This window comes from Bison bison, unplaced genomic scaffold (genome assembly GCF_000754665.1).
Source record: "Bison bison bison isolate TAMUID 2011002044 unplaced genomic scaffold, Bison_UMD1.0 scf7180017858770, whole genome shotgun sequence".
NCBI classification, from domain to species: domain Eukaryota; kingdom Metazoa; phylum Chordata; class Mammalia; order Artiodactyla; family Bovidae; genus Bison; species Bison bison.
Window position 1 is genome coordinate 1,965,123 of NW_011489342.1, and position 21,220 is coordinate 1,986,342.

Genomic DNA, 21,220 nt, shown 5'->3' on the forward strand with positions numbered 1-21,220 from the left:
CCACTCCAGCACTCTTGCCTGGAAAATCCCATGGATGGAGGAGCCTGGTAGGCTGCAGTCCATGGGGTCACTAAGAGTCAGACACGACTGAGCGACTTCACTTTCACTTTTCACTTTCATGCATTGGAGAAGGAAATGGCAACCCACTCCAGTGTTCTTGCCTGGAGAATCCCAGGGACGGGGGAGCCTGGTGGGCTGCCGTCTATGGGGTTGCACAGAGTCGGACACGACCGAAGCGACTTAGCAGCAGCAGCAGCAGTTTACCTGAAAAAAGATCCCAGGAAACACTAACAGGAATGAAAAGAAGAAAAGAGGGCAGGCAGGTGATGAAGGTGGGTCATCAAGTTCATCACCAGAGTGGCAACAGTTCATCAGTTGGGAGGCCTCAGAGTCACCCATCCTCAGGGATCTGGGACTTTGTCACCAGTATCATGATAGAGCCTCAGAGAATGGTCAGCTGAAGCAGGCCAGGCAGGGCAGGGAGTCAGGCAGCTCCATCCACATGACCAAGAATTGGAGCTTTGGGAAGACCTGACTCACGTCTCTAGAAGAACCTTCATGAAGTCATGTGTCTCTCAAGACACTCCTTGTCCACACAGCTGGCCAGCTCGCAGCCCAGCCAGCTGCTGACCCTGGGCAGACATGTTTTCTCTGGCATGTAGGAGAGTGCTGGCCTTCCACCACCCAGACCTGGCTCCCTTGTGAAGCCCATAATGCTCTCTGAACTGGGGCATGGGCCCCTCACAGCTCCCACTGTCCACCGTAGTCCATGCCCCACACAGCAGACCCCCTGAGCAAATCTTTACCCATTTGCTAGCCTGCTGCTAAAGCCCAGTGTTTTCCCAACGGCTTTCATTGTGTTCTGGGGAGTCCCTGAGCCTTGTGGCAGAGGGCAGCAACAGGAAAGTCCTCTTCCTTCCAACCTCAGTTGGGTCTTGGGGTTCAGGCAACAGAGGAGCAATGTGGTGGCCATGGCTCCCATGGCCACCAGAGGGCACTGCAAGGCAGAAAGCGGCAGGCAAAGTGCAGGAAAGACAGATGTCAGGGGCCTCCTTAGAAAACTCACCCAGCAGAGAAGCCATGACCCGCATGCTCAGAGAAACCCAAAAACCCTTGGACAGTGAGCACCTCCATGAAACTAGAACTTCCGGTCAATGTGGGTCCTTGACCCTGCATCTCAGCTGGGGCCCAGGAGACCAGGGCTTTGCAGAAGAATGTGCATGTGATACGGCTGGGAAGCTGGTTAAAGAATGTAATCTGATCCAGTAGGTCCAGTGTAATAGAGCCTGAGATCCTGTCTTCTCAGAATCAAGCCTGAAGCTATCCTAGGCAGCTAATTTTAGGGCCATTATTTTGAGTAGGCAGCAAGGAGTGCCTCTTGTTCTGCTTCTCCCTGAATAACAGGACTCCTGGGCACTCCTTGCAGCTGGCACCCCTAACTTCCTGGTTCCTATCTCCAGGTGAGAGAGGGCGAAGCCTAGCACTCTTCCTGGAAGACACCCCCACCCCTTCTGCCTTCTGTTACCCCTGGTGTGGCGGGCTCTCCTCCCCCTGCTCCTTGATGACCTTCCCCCACAGATGGAACCCCTCAGGGTATGAACTGAGGGAGCCTCCGACTCCTTGCTCAGCAGTTCCCTGTCTGGCCTGGCAGATTCTGCCGCTCCTGATGCTGGTGTGTGTTTCAAACTACATGCCTGCCCCAGCCAGCCCTTGACAGCTCTGGACCTCCGCTCCATCCCCACCCACACATCACCTGCCCTCCTCTGAGCTCCTGCAAAGCAGAGGGCACAGGCTAGTTTCACGTGAGGCACAAAGATGCAAAGTGACTTCCACAAAGGGGCTGCCTCCAACATTCCCAGCTCTAGACCCTCAAAGAGGACTGGGTAGGGACTGGGGTTGGGGTCCCACCCTGGATATACAAGAGAGTCACCCAGGGAGCTGGAAACTTCGGGCAGCCTGGGCCTCCCCCAACTGCATCAGAAGCTCCAGTTTGGGGGTAGGGACCCAGGAAGCAGCATTTCATCACACTCTCCTGGAGATCCGAATGTGTAACCCCATTGGAGAACTACTCACCTGGGCCAGTGCTTCTGAAATGCTCTTTTGCTCATGAACCACCAGGGCTCTGATAAAACCCAGAGTCTGAGTCCGTAGGTCTGAGGTGGGCTGAGAATTTGCATCTCTAACCTGTCCCCAGGTGATATCTCTGCTGCTGAGCCCAGAGCCAGTCTGGGAAACAAGACTATAGAGAAGGGACCCTCCTCTCAGCCTCCAGCCTAGGCGCACACTAGTTGGGGGGAGTTCAGTTCAGCTGCTCAGTCGTGTCCAACTGTTTGTGACCCCATGGACTGCAGCACGCCAGGCTTCCCTATCCACAGTCAACTCCCAGAGCTTGCTCAAACTCGTGTCCATCAAGTCGGTGATACCATCCAACCGTCTCATCCTCTGTCAGCCTCTCCTCCTGCCTTCAATCTTTCCCAGCATCAGGGCCTTTTCTCATGAGTCAGCCCTTTGCATCAGGTGGCCAAAGTATTGGAGCTTCAGCTTTAGCAATCAGTCCTTCCAATGAATATTCAGGATTGATTTCCTTTAGGATCAACTGGTTTGATCTCCTCGCAGTCCAAGGGACTCTCAAGAGTCTTCTCCAACACCCCATTTCAAAAGCATCAGTTCTTCGGCACTCAGCTTTCTTTATGGTCCAACTCTCACCTCCATACATGACTTCGGGAAAAACCATGGCTTTAACTAGACAGATCTTTTTTGGCAAAGTGATGTCTCTGTTTTTTAATATGCTTTTTAGGTTTGGGGGAGGCGTACTGAGGAATAGGGCTTCCCTGGTTGCTCATACAGTAAAGAATCCACCTGCAATGAGGGAGACCTAAGTTCGATCCCTGGGTTGGGAAGATCCCTTGGAGAAGGGCATGGCAAGCCATTCCAGTATTCTTGCCTGGAGAATCCCCATGGATAGACGAGCCTGGCAGGCTATAGTCTATGGGGTCACAAAGAGTCGGACACGACTGAGTGATTAAGCACAGACCACACACACCGAGGAACATTTGATAAAATGATCCAAGTGCAAAGCAACATCTCCTGATGGACCGCCATATCCTTCAGACCTGGGGTCTTGGACGATTCACAAAGGCCTCTGAATCACCAAAGATGTATCTCTCTGCACAGACTCTACTACTAAGTCCTTAGGAGTATCATTCCTTCTAGAAGTTCATCCACAGAACAGCTATGTGTATTTTAGCCTTACCTACTCTCTGCCCTCCCGACTACAGTGTCCAGCTGCCTTCACTTTCCTGACCTCAGCCCCTCTAACTCAGCAGATCCAAAGGCAGAGGCCCCATTCCCCATCCTCGCTCCTCTCTCATGTCCCCACCCTAGTGAGGATACTTCCGGCCATGCCCTCGCCCATCCCAGCCTCCTTCCTCTCACCCTTGGTCAGCGCTCTGGCTCACCTGGACCTCTTGATGTTACCTCCTAAACAGCTGTGACATCCACCCACTGCGCGGATCTCTGTCACTGCCTGAGCCCGGCTGTATTATCCGCACGTCAATTCTGCCATGGTTTCCTGAGCAGTCCTATGTCCATATCTCCAAGTTTGTGTCTGTTTCATCTTTTCTACCAGCCAATGAACTCCTTGGAGCACACAGGCATGCACACAGGAGACATTTGATAAATGACGTCTGCCTGAAAGAAAGAGTCAGGGGCCCTGGTGTCCAGTCTTAGCTCTGTTCACTCACTCACTAACATTTGGCAAGAACTTTCTTTCCCCCTAGCATCACTCCCCTCATTTGAAATGGTACCCAAAGATGCTTAAACATCAGTTCTGAGATCCCTGTGAGTGGGCTGTCATACTCTGTATCTTATTCATCCTCCAGTAGCCAGAGGGGTCAGCTGAGTGTCCCAGGAGAAAACAACCATGGGGTTTCCTGTCTCCCTCTCTCCTCACTGCCATCCGAGCCCAGCCCTGAACATGGACATCCCAGCCTAAGAAGGGTCAGGGTTCCCACAGCCCTGGACTCTGGCAGCAGGATGGGCCTCCCAGGGCACTTGTTAGAAATTCAGATGCACAGGTCCCAGCCCAGACCTGCAGGAACAGAGCTGCACTTTAACAAGATCCCCAGGGGCTTCTCACACACATGAAAGCCTGCAAAGCTCTGCTATGGACATGCAGAGATGAAGACAAGACACACAGGGGAAGAGAGGCCACGGAGGGGGAGCTGGGCTCCTTCCCAGTAGTCTCCTCTCCAGCCCTCCTCACACTCACAGCTCAGCTCAAGGGTTGGGGTTGCTGCCCGCTCCCATGGAGCACATGCCCCCTCCTCACCCCTCCACCCCCACCACATCACCTGTTCCTTCATGCACCCGTTATTCTGCTTCTATGTCCCTTCCTTCCCACCCTGGAGAGGACATTTGTTTCCCTGCAGCATGCCTAGTGCCCAGCACGCAGTGTGACTGCATAGCTATTGCTGAATAAAGACCCTGCCTGTGTGAAAGTGACAATTATGGATTTATTGTTGCTGTCAACTTCACCCTCTTCAAAGCTACTAAAGCCATCTAATCCAGCAGTTTTGTCTCATTCCCTCTACATGTCAAATGGGCCCCACTCCAACAATTTGGTGCTTCAGGTGGAAGAGTGAGATATCAAAAAGTGTGTGCATGAGCGGGGAAGACTCTACAGCTGACCAAAAAATCTTCCCTTCCCAGCAGACAATCTGTCTCATCAAATGACTTTGCTTTTCCTCCCACTGAGAGGACAAGTCCATTTCTCCCCGTCACCTCCCTCCTCCCAGTCTGACTCAGTCAGGTGTCTTGGTTTGGTGGATAGGTCAGGTCAGGTCAGTCGCTCAGTCGTGTCTGACTCTTTGCCACCCCATGAATCGCAGCACGCCAGGCCTCCTTGTCCATCACCAACTCCCAGAGTTCACTGAGACTCATGTCCATCGAGTCAGTGATGCCATCCAGCCATCTCATCCTCTGTCGTCCCCTTCTCCTCCTGCCCCCAATCCCTCCCAGCATCAGAGTCTTTTCCAATGAGTCAACTCTTCACATGAGGTGGCCAAAGTACTGGAGTTTCAGCTTTAGCATCATTCCTTCCAAAGAAATCCCAGGGCTGATCTCCAGAAAGGACTGGTTGGATCTCCTTGCAGTCCAAGGGACTCTCAAGAGTCTTCTCCAACACCACAGTTCAAAAGCATCAATTCTTCGGCGCTCAGCCTTCTTCACAGTCCAACTCTCACATCCATACATGACCACAGAAAAAACCGTAGCCTTGACTAAATAAACCTTTATTGGCAAAGTAATGTCTCTGCTTTTGAATATGCTATCTAGGTTGGTCATAACGTTCCTTCCAAGGAGTAAGAGTCTTTTAATTTCATGGCTGCAGTCACCATCTGTCGTGATTTTGGAGCCCAGAAAAATAAAGTCTGACACTGTTTCCACTGTTTCCCCATCTATTTCCCATGAAGTGGTGGGACCATGGTGGATAGAACATCAGCAAATACAATGCCAGGAGGGCCTTGAAACAAACTTGCACAAGGGGCTTGTTCCATTTCTTGCTCCTTGGTATTTACCCAAGAAACTTGAAAACGTATGTCCAAACCAACACCTGTACACAGAGGTATACACCAGCTTTATTCATAATTGTCAAAACTCAGAAGCAATCAAGGGATTGCTTGTCCCATAGGTTAAGAGATAAATAAACTGATCCATCTAATAAGAGAATAATCAGATCAAATCAGTCGCTCAGTCGTGTCCGACTCTTTGCGACCCCATGAATCGCAGTGAATGATCTCTCAAGCCCTAAAAGTCATGGAAGAACCTTAAACAATGTTACTGAGTGCAAAGAGCCCATCGGAAAAGCTACATTCTGCAGGATTCCAACTCTATGACGACTTCCTGGAAAAGGCAAAACCATGCAGATGGTAGAAGGATCAGCTTTTGCAGAGATGAGGGAAAGGAGGTGTTAATGGGGTGAGCACAGGAGACACTTAGGACAGTGAAACTCCCCTGTATGACACTGTAATGGTGGATGTGTCTTTATATGCAGCTGTCAAAACCCATAGAATATACCCAGAGAGTAACCCAATGAAAACTGTGGACTTTGAGTGGTAATGACACACCAATCTAGATTCACTGATTGCAACAAGTATACCTATCTATGGGGTCACACAGAGTCGGACACGACTGAAGTGACTTAGCAGCAGTATCGGGGCTGTTGATAGTACTGGAGGCTCAGCAGGGACGGAGGTCTATGGGAACCCTCTCTATTTTCTGTTCAGTTTCACTGTGGACATAAAACTGCGCTAAACAATAAAGTCTTTTTAAAAAAAAGTGCTTATACACCGGAGCTTGTTTCCTGTCTGGCTGCTCTGGGGAACCCTGCAGTTTGGAGCATGTGCAAAAGCCCAGTGGCCCTGGATCCTGGTGGCCATGGCATTGCCATTGCCCCAGCAAGTATAGAGCAACCGCCGCCAGCAGAATGCGGAGTAGCCAAACCCACCCTGGCCAGGAGCCCTGAGCAGCCAAAGCACAGGATCACAAAATAATAATAAATATTTCTTGTTTTTGGTCTCTGGTTTTGGGGGAAGTTGTTATCACACAAAACACAGCTGAAACACGGAGTTTTCAGTTCATGATGGCAGACATCAGAAGGCGTCTGGGGAAGCAGGAAGGGCTCAGGTGGCAGGAATCCTCCCTGGAGGAGGACGATCAGGGCTTGACACAAGGAAAGACAGGCATTCTTCCACTGAGGAGGCTGGCAGGGGAGTGCATGCATGGTGTGGGAGAAGGGAGTGAGCTCCCCATCACCAGGGGCTATGTAAGCAGAGGTTGAGTGCTCCTGCAGAAGGACAAGAAGGGCCCCTGCAGCCCAGCACCCAGGCGGAACTTGGTCTAGAGGAAGTACCTTCTAGCCCTCCCAGAGGCTGAAAATGCAAGTCTGGCATGGGTGTGGCTGGTGGCCCTGAGATGGGGCCCAGCAAGGGTGAGCATCAGGAAAGAGGGGAAAGAGCTGGGGCCCCTGGGAGGGTCATCAAGGTTTCCTGCAGGAGCTGGTGTGGGCGTGGAGGGGTTTCCACAGGTAGACTAGGGGTTAAGGCCTGGAGGTGGGGCCGTGGGGAAGGGACTGATCATCCCGGCAAAGAGATCGGTATGATCTAAGGCAGAGGGAAGATGGGCAGGGGTGGGGTGCCCAGATCAGAAAGACTGGGTGGCTGGTGGGTGTTAACTCAGCAGATAAGAAGATGGAGTAGCAGGAAAGGTCTGAATAAATAGAGTCTGGCATGTCAGGATGGTTGATGCCTCTTCCTTGGGAAGGGGAGGGCTAGCAGCAAAGGAGGGTGCTTCTCCATGGCTATGGTGGAGGTGGGGGTCAGAGGCTTTCCCAGAAGGACCAGGGTCAGGAAAGTCTTACTCTGCAGACATAGACGTGCGCGCTGGAGAGGTCAGCCCAGCTGAGACCCGACAGGACCCACAGAGTTACAGACGATCAGGGGACAAATCTGTAAGGAAGGGAGAAATCCATTTCATGCTGTTGGTAGACTACCTGAAATGCGGAAAATTAAACGAGCTTCTCTTTGTAATGATAACTTCTGGATCTGAGAAAGAGGTCCGCTGTCAATTCTGCCAGTAGTAAATTACCCACCCACCTTTCTCCCTACCAGTTATAGTCCCCTTTCAGACCTCAAAAGGCAGAACTGCTTGTTTTTCTTTAAATATCACAAAGAAGGAAATCTTTTCTACTGTGGCAGCAAAGGAAGGAAGCTTCTGAAATCCATTAAGAGAGCCCAGCATTTGGCTTTCAGACAGCCTCACACCTGCATTGCGGTGCTGGGGATGGGGTTGGGGGAAGGGGGACAGAATCCCAAAGTGGTTGGGAGAGGCCACCATGGACGGACCCGCCTGCTGTCAGCCTTCCTAGTGCAGCCAGGCCCCTTGAAGGCCTTGGAATCAACCACCCAATTCACAGCAGGGAAAACTGAGATTCCAGAAGAGGGGGAGCAGCCTTTGGGCTTGAAGCTGAATGGTGACCCAGTGCCCTGGAGTTGGGAAGCCTGGATTCCAGGCACAGCTGAGCCTCTCATCAGCTCTGTGGCCTCGAGTGTAGTGGGTCGCGCGCTCCCTGACGTGAGGTGGTGGAGGGATCGTGTTGCATGGGCTCCTTCTCCATCTCATCTTGGTGGCACCCCAGACTAAAGGCAAGGGGCCTGGTGAGGCACAGTGGTGTCCACTGGAGGACTGCCAGGGAGGGCCTCGGTGACCTTCAAGTCAGGAGGTGAGGGAGGGAGCCAGGCAGGTGTCTAGGCAGGTGCCTCCCAGGCAGAGGGGAGAGCGGGGGTAATGACCCTGAGAGGGGAGAGTGAGTGGCTGGCAAGGTCCTGTGTCAGGGTTATGCAAGTGCATGCGTGTGTGTGTGTGTGTGTGTGCATGTGTGTACATATCTGTGTGTTGTCACACTAAGTTCTGTGTTTGTGTACACAGGGGACACATGCCTGCACACCTGAGTGTGAAGGGTATCCTGTTTGTGCAGGTCCACGTGCATATGTATGTGTGTATGAGTGTGTGTGTGTGCACGCATGTCCGTGTGTGGAGAGCCTGCAGGGCCCCTGTAAGGCCCAGGCCCTTCTTCTCAAGGAGTTGAGAGTCATTTCCTGCACTTGAGCAGAGGCGTGACAGGATCAGACTCGGCTTCAGGCCCACTGAGGGGGCCATCTCTGCCTGGGGCCCTGGCTGCCACCCCGAGGCCACTCCCACCCAGGCCTAGGACTAGGTAAAGCTCTGCTCACAAGGCAGGAAGCAGGGGTTGCGAGAAGAGGGGAGGGGGTGCAGCAGAGCTGGGGCAGGGTGATGCTGCTAGGATCAGTCTGGGCAAGTAATTGTAGAAGAAAAGCCCAATGTCTCCCTGGGTCAGGGCTGCATCTCAGAGGGCCTTGAAAATAATACTCTGAATAATTAAAAAGAGACTGCATTCCCCTCCTCCTGCCTCTGGAGAGGGATGTTCACCTGCAAATAATTGAAACCGAAACCGGCATCTGCATGACTCCAACACTCAGGCTCTATGTGAACAACTGGAACCCCAGAAGATACCTGAGCACCAGGAGTGGTTCACCTCAGCTACTCAGCTCACCGCTGTTGAGGGTCCCAGGTTCTGGCCCCAGAGTCCACCCTGGACTTCCTATTTCTGAACCCAGAACACTGTCCACAGGATGGGCGAGGGGGAATGGGGATCACTAGGCCCCCTCCACAATGAGATGGGTTTCTGGAAGGTCAAGGCTGTCTGTGTGGACGGCTCAGTAGGTCCAGTCTCTTCTGACTTAACAAGGGGCCTCCACTAACCATTGGTGGCAAGAAGAGAACTCAGGCTGATAGACTGCGGGAAGGGCTGCTGGTGTTGATGGAACAGGTTTTCAAAAAGAATAGCAAAAGGCTATGCAAATTCCAGGTAGAATTATGTCATGTAACTGAAGAATAGCAACAGGCTTCTGCATGGCTGAGAACTCAGCTGAAGCCCTAAATCAGGTGCCAAGTCCCCACTTGGCGCAATTTTCCTCAGGAAAAGGGGCTGTTCTGGTAAACCTTAATTGGAGTCCTGGTAAGAGGTGGGCCTGAGAGAGGCCGTGGGATCTGGGCCCCACCTTGGAGCTGGACCCCGTGGTCACTGCCCCAGGCCCGCAGGTGGCAGTGGTCTGGCCCAACTGCTGGCTAACCCGCCCTGAGACACCTTGTAGGTGGAAGAGGCCTGGGGGACGCTTGGAGCCTAGAAGGTCAAGTTCTACCTACCAGGAGGATGTGCCCCACCTCACCCACAGGCTGTCCAGGTGATGGTCCGCCTTGGTGAAAACCAGTGCACCTCATTTTGTCCTGACAGAGGCCCAGGGAGGAGAAATGGGATCTCCCCCTCCTCCCATACCTCTGTCACTCTGTCTCTCTCTCTGACACACATACACACACGCACACACACACAGGAAAGAGGACATGCCTCCCTCCCAGTTCAGGGCTCCAGTCACCTTGCTGCACACAGCTGCACGCAGAGCACTCTATCTCCCAGAATCTGTGACCTCCCAGTCCCGCAGCCAAAACCAACTGCTGGCACCCGATGAATTAACTCTTCCCAGACACTGAACTCCCATGTAGAGTGGCAGGGATGCACTAAGCCCTGCCTGAAATCATGAAAGGGAGTCAGGTTAAGCATTCTGAGTTGGAGGGGGGATGCTGCAGAAGCAGATTTAGCCCCCTTTCCATCTGCTTAAAGCAACAGAACCCCCGAGAAGTCTGTGCCCTGCCAGGGAGCTGGAATCTGAGCAGATGGAGGTATTCTCCCTCTGCCTGCCCTGGGCAGGCTTATCTGGGCAAACTTTGCTTTCAAGTCTTGTTGGCAGTGGTGGTGGTGGTAGTAGTGACAGTTGTCAGTTATGAAGCACCTACTATGTGCCAGGCACTGGCGTCCTCTCACCTACGACCTTCTACTTGAGCTAGGTGCCCTTGTTGGATTTTACTGTCAGGGCAACTAAAAGTTGGTGAAATCAAGAAATTCGCTGAAACTCACACAGCTGGCAAGTGACGTGCCTACATAAGAGTGTAATCCCTATGCCATCCTGCCCATCCCTGGCACTCTAATCTTCCCTCCTCTCCTTCATTTCACCCCATAGCACCTACTATGTGATTACTATGTGACTTACTATGACTTGATTTAATCATCGGTTTATGGCCTGCCTCCCACAATAGAGTCTCACAGCCACAAAGGCAGCGATTCTCATCTCTTCCGTTCCCCAGGGCTACAACGGTGCCTGGCACAGAATAGGCACTCGATAAATAGTAGCTGAGTGTATAAACAAGATGTTATGAGATTGTTCCAGGCCTTGCTGCCTGTGCCCCAAATGCCTGTGATCCATGTTGAAAGGAGACAGATGTCCAAAGGGAGGTAGGAACACTTCTCCTGAGAATTATGTGGGGTATCATAGCTGTAGAAACTCAAGAACCACGATCTGCATCTAGGGGGATCCCCGGGTGATTCCTGGGCTCACTAGTTTGAGCAGCACAGCCAGGGACCCTGCTAGACTGCATTGTGTGATGAGGAGGCAGTAAATTAAGCGAGTCTTTATTTCAGCTTTGGACGCTGGCCTTGAATCTACCCCTAGACCCCGTCACTTGCTGCCAGGACCCTCTTGGGAAAAGGCTGGTCACCTTCAGCCTCTTAATCTCCAAGGAGTGAGTAGGTCTCAGCATCTACTCCACACTTCGTCACAAAGAAGGCAGCGGATGAGGGTGAGGGACACACCCGGCACGCTTTACAGACCAGGGCCCCAGACTTGCCCATTTGCAAAACACAGCAGAGTTTGCTACCTGAAATCTCTGAGCTTAGCTAAATTTGGGGAACAGATTTGCAGACACATTTTTTTTTCATTTTCCTTTGGAAACACTTTTTGTAACATAAACTTTTTATTTTGTAGATTCACATGCAGCTATAGGAAATAATACCGAGAGATGTGTATGTTTCAATGACCGCATAATGGTAGCATCTTTCAAAACACAGTATCACAACCAGAACATTGTCACAGCCAGAATACCGTCGGAAATAGACCGGCTCCCACCAGGAAGTCAATCTGAAACCTACTAGTAGTCCAGGCTTTGTCCTTTTGATACAACCCACTGCCCTCATTCATCTTTTCTGCATTTTACTGGTAGTTATGTGTGTGTGAGTTTCTGTGTGTGTCTGTGTCTGTGAGTGTGCATGCAAGCAAATTCCACAAAATTTAATCATGTGTTCTGTTTATGAATGTCAACACTTTTAAAATGATTTGTGCAAACAGAGGCTTCTCAACCTTTTGGGTGGCCCTGGTTAAGTTTACTTTTATCCTCACACAATAAAGGATTGATTAAAAAATAAGAGGAAACAGGATTGAAGATAGGAGGGAATATTCAACCAAGTTCAGGACTAACAATTATAAACAGCAAACTCACTGACCTCAGTCAGTGAAATTTTAGCCATTTCTGCATTCTGTTTTCCATGTTACAGGGTTTTCCTCTCTGGGTTTCATTTTCCCAGCAAACCCAAAGAGAGACCTATTCCACATGCTTGGCCTCTCTGTGCCTTTGTCTTTGTCTGTCTCTCTTTGCCCAACCGTGTCTCTCTCTTTGTTCTGTGGCCCAGACCCTCTGCTTCATTCTCTCCCAAATCTAACCCCTGCCAGCAGTATCTACATTCAAAACATTACTCTCAGAAGTGAAATACGGAGACCCCCCTCCCCAGGAGCATTTGTTGAACATCCTGTTGCGTTTCTGTGTTTTGATAATACCAAACAGATAAACCCCAGCCAGAAACTGAGACACCAACAGGAAATAAGGAAGGAAAGAAGGCAGGCAAGTGGGTAAGAAATGAAGATGGGTCACCAAGGCCATCCCCATGGTGGGAACTGGAATCACCTGTTGGGAAGTCACCCATCCTCAGGGAGCTGAGACATTTATTCAGCAATACCCAGAGGGGTTGTTCAGGGGTACCGTATTAACTGGACAGCATTTTCAGCCTGCCAATTCGTGCATTTGAGGAGAAGACAGGCTCAGGCAAAGACCTGAGGGGCTGGTCCCTGGAAGTTGAGCGCAGTCCGAAGGGATGGGGAAGAGCCTGCAAGAGCATGTGCCGCTCACACGCACACCCATGAGCTGAAGTGTGGGGCTGGTTCTGCGAAGTCTGGCCTTTCAGCTGGAGGAACAGAACTGCAGGTTCTCAGGGACAACAGCATCCATAAGATCTGGTTGATTTCTAGGAGAAACTCCTATTACCCTTGGGTGGGAAGCCGACACGTGGGAGGAAAGGTGACTGGTCCCCGGGCGCTCATGGAGTCCACTGCAGAGTCAGAGCTGGCACCAAAGTCCAGGTGAGGATGGACCTGGGTGGGAGATGGAGCTGCTGGGAGTGGGCACAGGTGGGACCTGGAAGACCCAAGTGGAGCAGGGGTCTGCAATCAGCCCATGGACCCTGTGCCCCTTGTTTTTTCTGCTTGAGGTCACCCCATCAGCCCAGCACCCTGGGCTTAGGAGGAAAACCAAACGTGCTCCCCCAGAATATCTGTGAGGTGAAGTCACTAGGGACCAAGAAGGTGATGGAGCCTCAGGGAGTTGTCATTGGAACCAGGGGAGGTAGAGCAGGGAGTCAGGCTGCCCCCTCCACATGACCAAGAACTGGAGCTTTGGGAAGACCTGAGTCACATCTCTAGAAGCACCTTCACGGGGTCATGTGTCTCTCAAGACACTCCTTGTCCACACAGCCGGCCAGCTCGCAGCCCAGCCAGCTGCTGACCCTGGGCTGACATGTTCTCTCTGGCATGTGGGAGAGTATTGGCCTTCCACCACCAAGCCTGGCTCCCTTGTGAAGCCCTTAATGCTCTCTGACCTGGGGCATGGGCCCCTCACAGCTCCCACTGTCCACCGTAGTCCATGCCCCACACAGCAGGCCCCCTGAGCAAATGTAGTCAAGCCTCTGGACACAGGACCAGGTCCCAACAGGTAAGAGCCTGCAAGTCCCTCCAGCACCTGGCGGCCACCTCCTGTCCTGAGGTCACCACGCAGGGCTCCCCGAACCAGTCCAGCCTGCACGTCCTCCCTACACAGGTTCATTCTGTCTCCTCCAGCCCATGTTCCAGCTCTGAACAGCTTCCTACAAGGAAAGGGCAGTGACAGGGGGAAGAGCTGAGCCAGGACCCTTTACCCATTTGCCAGCCTGCTACTAAAGCCCAGGGTTTTCCCAATGGGTTCCACCGTGTTCAGGGGGGTCCCTGACCCTTGTGGCAGAGGGCAGCAACAGGAAAGTCGTCTTCTTTCCAACCTCAGTTGGGTCTTGGGGTTCAGGCAGCAGGGAAGGGGCAATGCAGTGGCCGTGGCTCCCAATGGCCACCAGAGGGCACTGCAGGGCAGAAAGCGGCAGGCAAAGTGTAGGAAGGACAGCTGTCAGGGCCTCCTTAGGAAAGAAAACTCCATAGTTGGGCCACTTTTTGGCTCACTGGGGCCCCTCTAGGCTTCACTGAGACCTGAACCCATGACAAGACCACTCAGAGGAGCCGGGAAACCCTTGGACACACAGAACCTCCATGAAGCCAGAACCCTCCTGTCTCTGTGTGTCCTGGACACTGCATTTCAGCTGGGAACCAGGAGACTAGGGCTTTGCAAAGGAATATGCATCACAGGGGAAGTGAGTCATCTGGGAGTCATGACAAACCGTGGATTCTGAGCAAATAGGTCCAACGCAGCAGGGCCTGAGACACTGTATTCCCAGCAAGCCTCGGGCTATCTGGATGCTGCTGGTCCAAGGGCCGTACTTTGAAGCACGAGGCATTAAGGAATGTATCCTGATTTCTGATTTCTCCCTGAAAACCCAGGGCTTCTGGGAAACCTTTGAGTTGGCACCCCTAACTTCCTAACTCCTGTCTTTAGGAAAAAGAGGGCGGATGTCCAGCATTCCTCCCAGGAAACATCCCCGTCCCCCTTCTCTTACCCCTGGTTGGCGGGCTCTCATCCCCTTGCTCCCTGATGACTATAACACCACCCATGGAAGCCCTCAGGGTATGAACTGAGGGAGCCTCCAACTCCTCACTCAGCAGTTTCCTGTCTGGCCTGACAGATTCTGCCACTCCTGACGCTGCTGTGTGTTTCAAACAACTAGATAAATCTCAGCCAGACCTTCATGGCTCTTGACCGCTCCTCCATCCCCACCCCCACATCACCTGCCCTCCTCTGAGCTCCTACAAAGCAGAGGGCACAGGGTGGTTTCACTTGAGGCCCAAAGATGCAAAGTGACTTCCCCAAAGGGCCTGCCCTCCAACATTCCCAGCTCTAGCCCCTCAAAGAGGACTGAGGAGGGCTGGGCTGGTGGTCCCACCCTGGATATACAGGAGAGTCACCCAGGGAACTGGAACCTTCAGGCAGCCTGGGCCTCCCCCAGACCAACTACATCAGAAGCTCTTGGAGGTAGGGGATGCAGGCAGCAGCATTTCATCACACTCTCCTGGGGATCTGAGTGTGTAACCCCAGTGGAGAACTACTCACCTGGGCCAGTGCTTCTGAAATGCTCTTTTGCTCATGAACTACTGGGGCTCTGATAAAACCCAGTCTGAGTTCTTAGGTCTGAGGTGGGCCCAGAATTTGCATCTCTAACCTGTTTCCATATGATACCTCTGCAGCTGAGCCCAGAGCCAGTCTGGGAAACAAGACTATAGAGAAGGGACCCTCCTCTCAGCCTCCAGCCCAGGTGCACACTAGTTGGAGGATGGTACCAAGGAACATAATAGAGTGTTCTGAGTGCAAAGCATGACCCCTGATGGACCACATTCTTCAGATCTGGAGTCTTGAATGACTTACAAAAGCCTTCTGAATCACCAAAGACAGATCATTCCGCACAGCCTCTACTAATACGTCACTGGGACAGTTCAGGAATCACTCATTTCTTGCAGAAGTTCATCCACAGAGAAACTGTATTTTAGCCTTACCTGCTCTCCCGCCCTCCTGACAACAGTGTCTGGCTGCCTCCACTTGCCTGTCCTGGGCTCCTCTGACTCAGCAGCTCCAAACGCAGACTCCCCACCCCCCATCTCTGCTCTTCTTCCCATGCTCCCATAGCGGTGATCCCTCCTGAGCTCAGAATGACCCTTTGATCTCTTCCTCTCTCACTTCCAGCCAAGCCCGCCCCTCAACCTGGACATCCCAACCTGAGAAGGGTCAGGGCTCCCACAGCCCTGGACTCTGGCTGCAGGATGGGCATCCCAGGGAACTCGTTAGAAATTCAGATGCTCAGGTCCCAGCCCAGACCTGCAGGAGCAGAGCTGCACTTGAACAAGGTCCCTGCAAAGCTCTGCTATAGTCATGCAGAGATGAAGACAGGACACAGAGGGGGAGGAGGGGCCACAGAGGGAGCTGGGCTCCTTCCCAGTAGTCTCCTCTCCAGCCCTCCTCACACTCACAACTCAGCTCAAGGGTTGGTGTTCCTGCCCCCCAGAATGGAGCACATGCTCCCTCACCCTCCATCCCCACCACATCACCTGCTCCTTCATTGCACCTGTTATTCTGCTTCTGTGTCCATCCCTTCCCACCCTGGAGAGGACATTTGTTTCGCTGCAGCTCACCCAATGCCTACCTCGTAGTATGAAAGCATGAGTATTGCTGAATAAAGACCCTGCCTGTGTGAAAGTGACTATTATTGTTGCTGCCATCTTCGCCCTCTGGTCTTCAAAGCTGCTAAATCCATCTAATCCAGCAGTTTTGTTTCATTCCCTCTACATGTCAAATGGGCCACAGTCCAACAACTTGGTATTCAGGCAGATTGAGATATCAAAAAGTGTGTGCATAAGCAGGGTAGACTGCAAAGCTGACCAAACGTCTTCCCTTCCCAGCAGACAATCTGTCTCATCAAATGACTTTGCTTTTCCTCCCACTGAGAGGACAAGTCCATTTCTTCGCGTTACCTCCCTCCCCCAAGTCTGACTCAGTCACGTGTCTTGGTTTGGTGGATAGAACATCAGCAAATACAGTGCCAGGATGGGGTTGAAAAAAACTTGCACGTGAGGCTTGTTCCATCTCATGCTCCTTGGTATTTACCCAAGAAACTTGAAAATGTATGTCCAAACCAACACCTGTACACAGAGGTATACACCAGCTTTATTCATAATTGTCAAAACTCGGGAGCAATCAAGATGTCCCGTCGGTAAAGGGATAAATAAACTGGTTCATCTAATAACAGAATAATATGAGGTATAAAAAATAATGATCTTTCAAGCCCTAAAATTCAGGAAGGAACCTTAAACAAGACCCCATGGACTATACATTCCTTGGAATTCTCCAGGCCAGAATACTAGAGTGGGTAGCCTTTCCCTTCTCCAGGGGATCTTCCCAACCCAGGGATCGAACCTAGGTCTCCTGCATTGCAGTGGCTTCTTTACCAGCTGAGCCACTAGGGAAGCCCAAAACAATGTTACTGAGTGCAAAGAGCCCATCGGAAAAGCTACATTCTGCAGGATTCCAACTCTATGATGACTTCCTGGAGAAGGCAAAACCATGGAGATAGTAGAAGGATCAGCTTTTGCAGAGATGGGGGAAAGGAGGTGTTAACGGGGTGAGCACAGAAGACACTTAGGATGGTGAAACTCCCCTGTATGACACTGTAATGGTGGATGTGTCTTTATACGCAGCTGTCAAAACCCATAGAATGTACCCAGAGAGTAACCCAATGAGAACTGCGATTTTAAGTGGTAATGACATACCAATCTAGATTCACTGATTGCAACAAGTATATCTATCTATGGGGTCGCACAGAGTCGGACACGACTGAAGTGACTTAGCAGCAGTAGCAGGGGCTGTTGAAGGTATTGGAGGCTGAGCAGGGATGGAGGTCTATGGGAACCCTCTCTATTTTCTGTTCAGTTTCACTGTGGACATAAAACTGCGCTAAACAATAAGTCTGTTTTAAAACAATGTGCTCAGACACCGGAGCTTGTTTCCTCTCTGGGGACCCTGCAGTTTGGAACATGGGGAAAGCCCAGTGGCCTTGGATCCTGGTGGCCATGGCATTGCCATTGCCCCAGCCAGTATAGAGCAACCGCTGCCAGCAGAGCGTGGAGTAGCCAAACCTGCCCTGGCCAGGAGCCCTGAGCAGCCAAAGCACAGGATCACAAAATAATAGTAAAAGTTTCTTGTTTTTGGTCTCTAGTATTGGGAGAAGTTGTTATCACACAAAACATAGCTGAAACATGGAGTTTTCAGTTCATGATGGCAGACATAAGAAGGGTCTGGAAAAGCAGGAAGGGCTCAGGCAGCAGGAATCCTCCATGGAGGAGGGCAATGGGGGCTTGACACAAGGAAAGACAGGCATTCTTCTGCTGAGGAGGCTGGCAGGGGAGTTCGTGCATGGTGTGGGAGAAGGAAGTAAGCTCCCCGTCACTGTGGACTGTGCAAACAGAGGTTGAGTGCTCCTGCAGGATGGACAAGAGGGTCCCCTGCAGCCCAGCTCCCAGGGGGGAGCTTAGTCTAGAGGAAGTACCTTCTGGCCCTCCCTTTAGTCCCCAGGCTGAAGGTGCAAGTGTGACATGGGTATGGCTGGCTGCCCTGAGATGGGGCCCAGCGAGGGTGAGCATCAGGAGAGAGGGGAAAGAGCTGGGGCCCCTGGGGAGGGGTCATCAGGGTCTCCTGCAGGAGCTGGTGTGGGTATGGAGGGGTGTTCACAGGTAGACTAGGGGTTAAGGCCTGGAATTAGGGCCGTGGAGAGGGGGCTGATCATCCTGGCAAGGAAATTGGTATGATCTAAGGCAGAGGGAAGATGGGCAGGGGTGGGGTGCCCAGATCAGAAAGACTGGGTGGCTGGTGGGTGTTACTCAGTGGATAGGAAGATGGAGAAGCAGGAAAGGTCTGAATAAATAGGGTCTGGCGTGTCAGGATGCCTGATGCCCCTTCCTTGGGAAGGGGAGGGCCAGCAGCAAAGGAGGGTGCTTCTCCATGGCTATGGTGGAGGTGGGGGTCAGACACTTTCCCAGAAGGACCAGGGTCAGGAAATCCTTACTCTGCAGACATAGCCATGCCCGCTGGTGAGGTCAGCCCAGCTGAGACCCGACACGACCCACAGGGCTACAGACGATCAGGGGACACATCTGTAATGAAGGGAGAAATCCATTTCCTACTGTTGGAAGACTACCTGAAATGCGGAAAATTAAACGAGATTCTCTTTGTAATGATAACTTGTGGATCTGAGAAAGAGGTCTGCTGTCAATTCTGCCAGTAGTAAATTACCCACCTACCTCTCTCCCCATCAGTTATAGTCCCTTTTCAGAACTCAAAAGGCAGAACTGCTTGTTTTTCTTTAAATATCACAAAGAAGGAAATCTTTTCTACTGTGGCAGCAAAGGCAGGAAGCTTCTGAAATCCATTAAGAGAGCCCAGCATTTGGCTTTCAGACAGCCAAATAATCCCCTCACACTTGCACTGCGGTGCTGGGGATGGGGTGGGGGGAAGGGGGACAGAATCCCAAAGTGGTTGGGAGAGGCCACCATGGATGGAACCCGCCTGCTGTCAGCTTTCCCAAGAGATGGTAGGAAAGGGGAGTCCCAGTGCAGCCAGGCCCCTTGAAGGACTTGGAGTCAACCACCCAATTCACCTCAGGGAAAACAGATTCCAGAAGAGGGGGAGCAGCCTCTGGGCTTGAAGCTGAATGGTGACCCAGTGCCCTGGAGTTGGGAAGCCTGGATTCCAGGCACAGCTGAACCTCTCATCAGCTCTGTGGCCTTGAGTGTAGTGGGTTGCACGCTCCCTGATTGAGGTGGTGGAGGGAACGTGTTGCATGGGCTCCTTCTCCATCTCATCTTGGTGGCACCCCAGACTAAAGGCAAGGGGCCTGGTGAGGCACAGTGGTGTCCACTGGAGGACTGCCAGGGAGGGCCTCGGTGACCTTCGAGTCAGGAGGTGAGGGAGGGAGCCAGGCAGGTGTCTAGGCAGGTGCCTCCCAGGCAGAGGGAAGAGCGGGGATAATGACCCTGAAAGGGGAGCGTGAGTGGCTGGCAAGTTCCAGGTGCAGATTTATGCAAGTGCATGCATGTGTGTCTGTGCATGTGTGTACATATCTGTGTGTTTTTCACGCAGGGTCTGTGTTTGTGCACACAGGGGACACATGCCTGCACACCTGGTGTGAAGGGTATGCTGTTCGTGCAGGTCTCTGTGTGTGTGTGTATGTGTGTGTGTGAACGCATGCCCATGTGTGGAGAGCCTCGAGGGCCCCTGTAAGGCCCAGGCCCTTCTTCTCAGGGAGGTGAGAGTCATTTCCTGCACTTGAGCAGAGGCGTGACAGGATCAGACTTGGCTTCAAGGCCCACCGAGGGGACCATCTCTGCCTGGGGTCCTGGCTGCCACCCCGAGGCCACTCCCACCCAGGCCTAGGACTAGGCAAAGCTCTGCTCACAAGGCAGGAAGCAGGGGATGCAAGCAGAGGGGAGGGGGTGCAGCAGAGCTGGGGCAGGGTGATGCTGCTAGGATCAGTCTGGGCAAGTAATTGTAAAAGAAAAGCCCAGCGTCTCCCTGGGTCAGGGCTGCAGCTCAGAGGGCCTTGTAAATAATGCTCTGAATAATTAAAAAGAGACCGTATCCTCCTCTTCCTGCCTCTGGAGAGGGATGTTCACCTGCAAATAATTAAAACGGAAACCAGCATCTGCATGACTCCCACACTCAGGCTCTGTGTGAACCACTGGGACCCCGGAAGATGCCTGAGCACCAGGAGCGGTTCAACTCAGCTGCTCAGCTCAGCCCTCGTGGGCGTCCCAGCTTCTGGTCCCAGAGTCCAGCACCCTGGGCTTCCTATTTCTGAGCCCAGAGCACTGTTCACAGGATGGGCGAGGGGGAATGGGGATCACTAGACCCCCACAGAAAACCATCCACATTGCGATGGTTTTCTGGTGTGGCAGGTTGGGCCCAGTGTCCTTTGACTTGCTAAGGGGCCTCCAATGACCATTTGAGGGCAAGAAGACGACTGTGGGAAGAGCTGCCGGTGTTGATGGAACACGATTTCAAAAAGCAAAGAAAAAGGCTGTGTAAATCAAGTTAGAATTGTATCATTTAACTGAAAAATAGCAACAGGCTTCTGCATGGCTGAGAAGTCAGCTGAAGCCCTAAATCAAGTGCCAAGTCCCCACTTGGCAGCAATTTTCCTCAGGGAAAGGGACTGTCTGGTGAGTCTTAATTGAGTCCTGGCCCAGGTGGGCCTGAGAGAGGCCGTGGGATCTGGGCCCCACCTTGGAGCTGGACCCCGTGGTCACTGCCCCAGGCCCGCAGGTGGCAGTGGTCTGGCCCAACTGCTGGCTAACCCGCCCTGAGACACCTTGTAGGTGGAAGAGGCCTGGGGGACGCTTGGAGCCTAGAAGGTCAAGTTCTACCTACCAGGAGGATGTGCCCCGCCTCACCCACAGGCTGTCCAGGTGATGGTCCGCCTTGGTGAAAACCAGTGCACCTCATTTTGTCCTGGCAGAGGCCCAGGGAGGAGAAATGGGATCTCCCCCTCCTCCCATACCTCTGTCTCTCTGTCTCTGTCTCTCTGACACACATACACACACGCACACACACACAGGAAAGACATGCCTCCCTCCCAGCTCAGGGCTCCAGTCACCTTGGTGCACACAGCCTGCACGCAGAGCACTCTATCTCCCAGAATCTGTGACCTCCCAGTCCCGCAGCCAAAACCAACTGCTGGCACCCGATG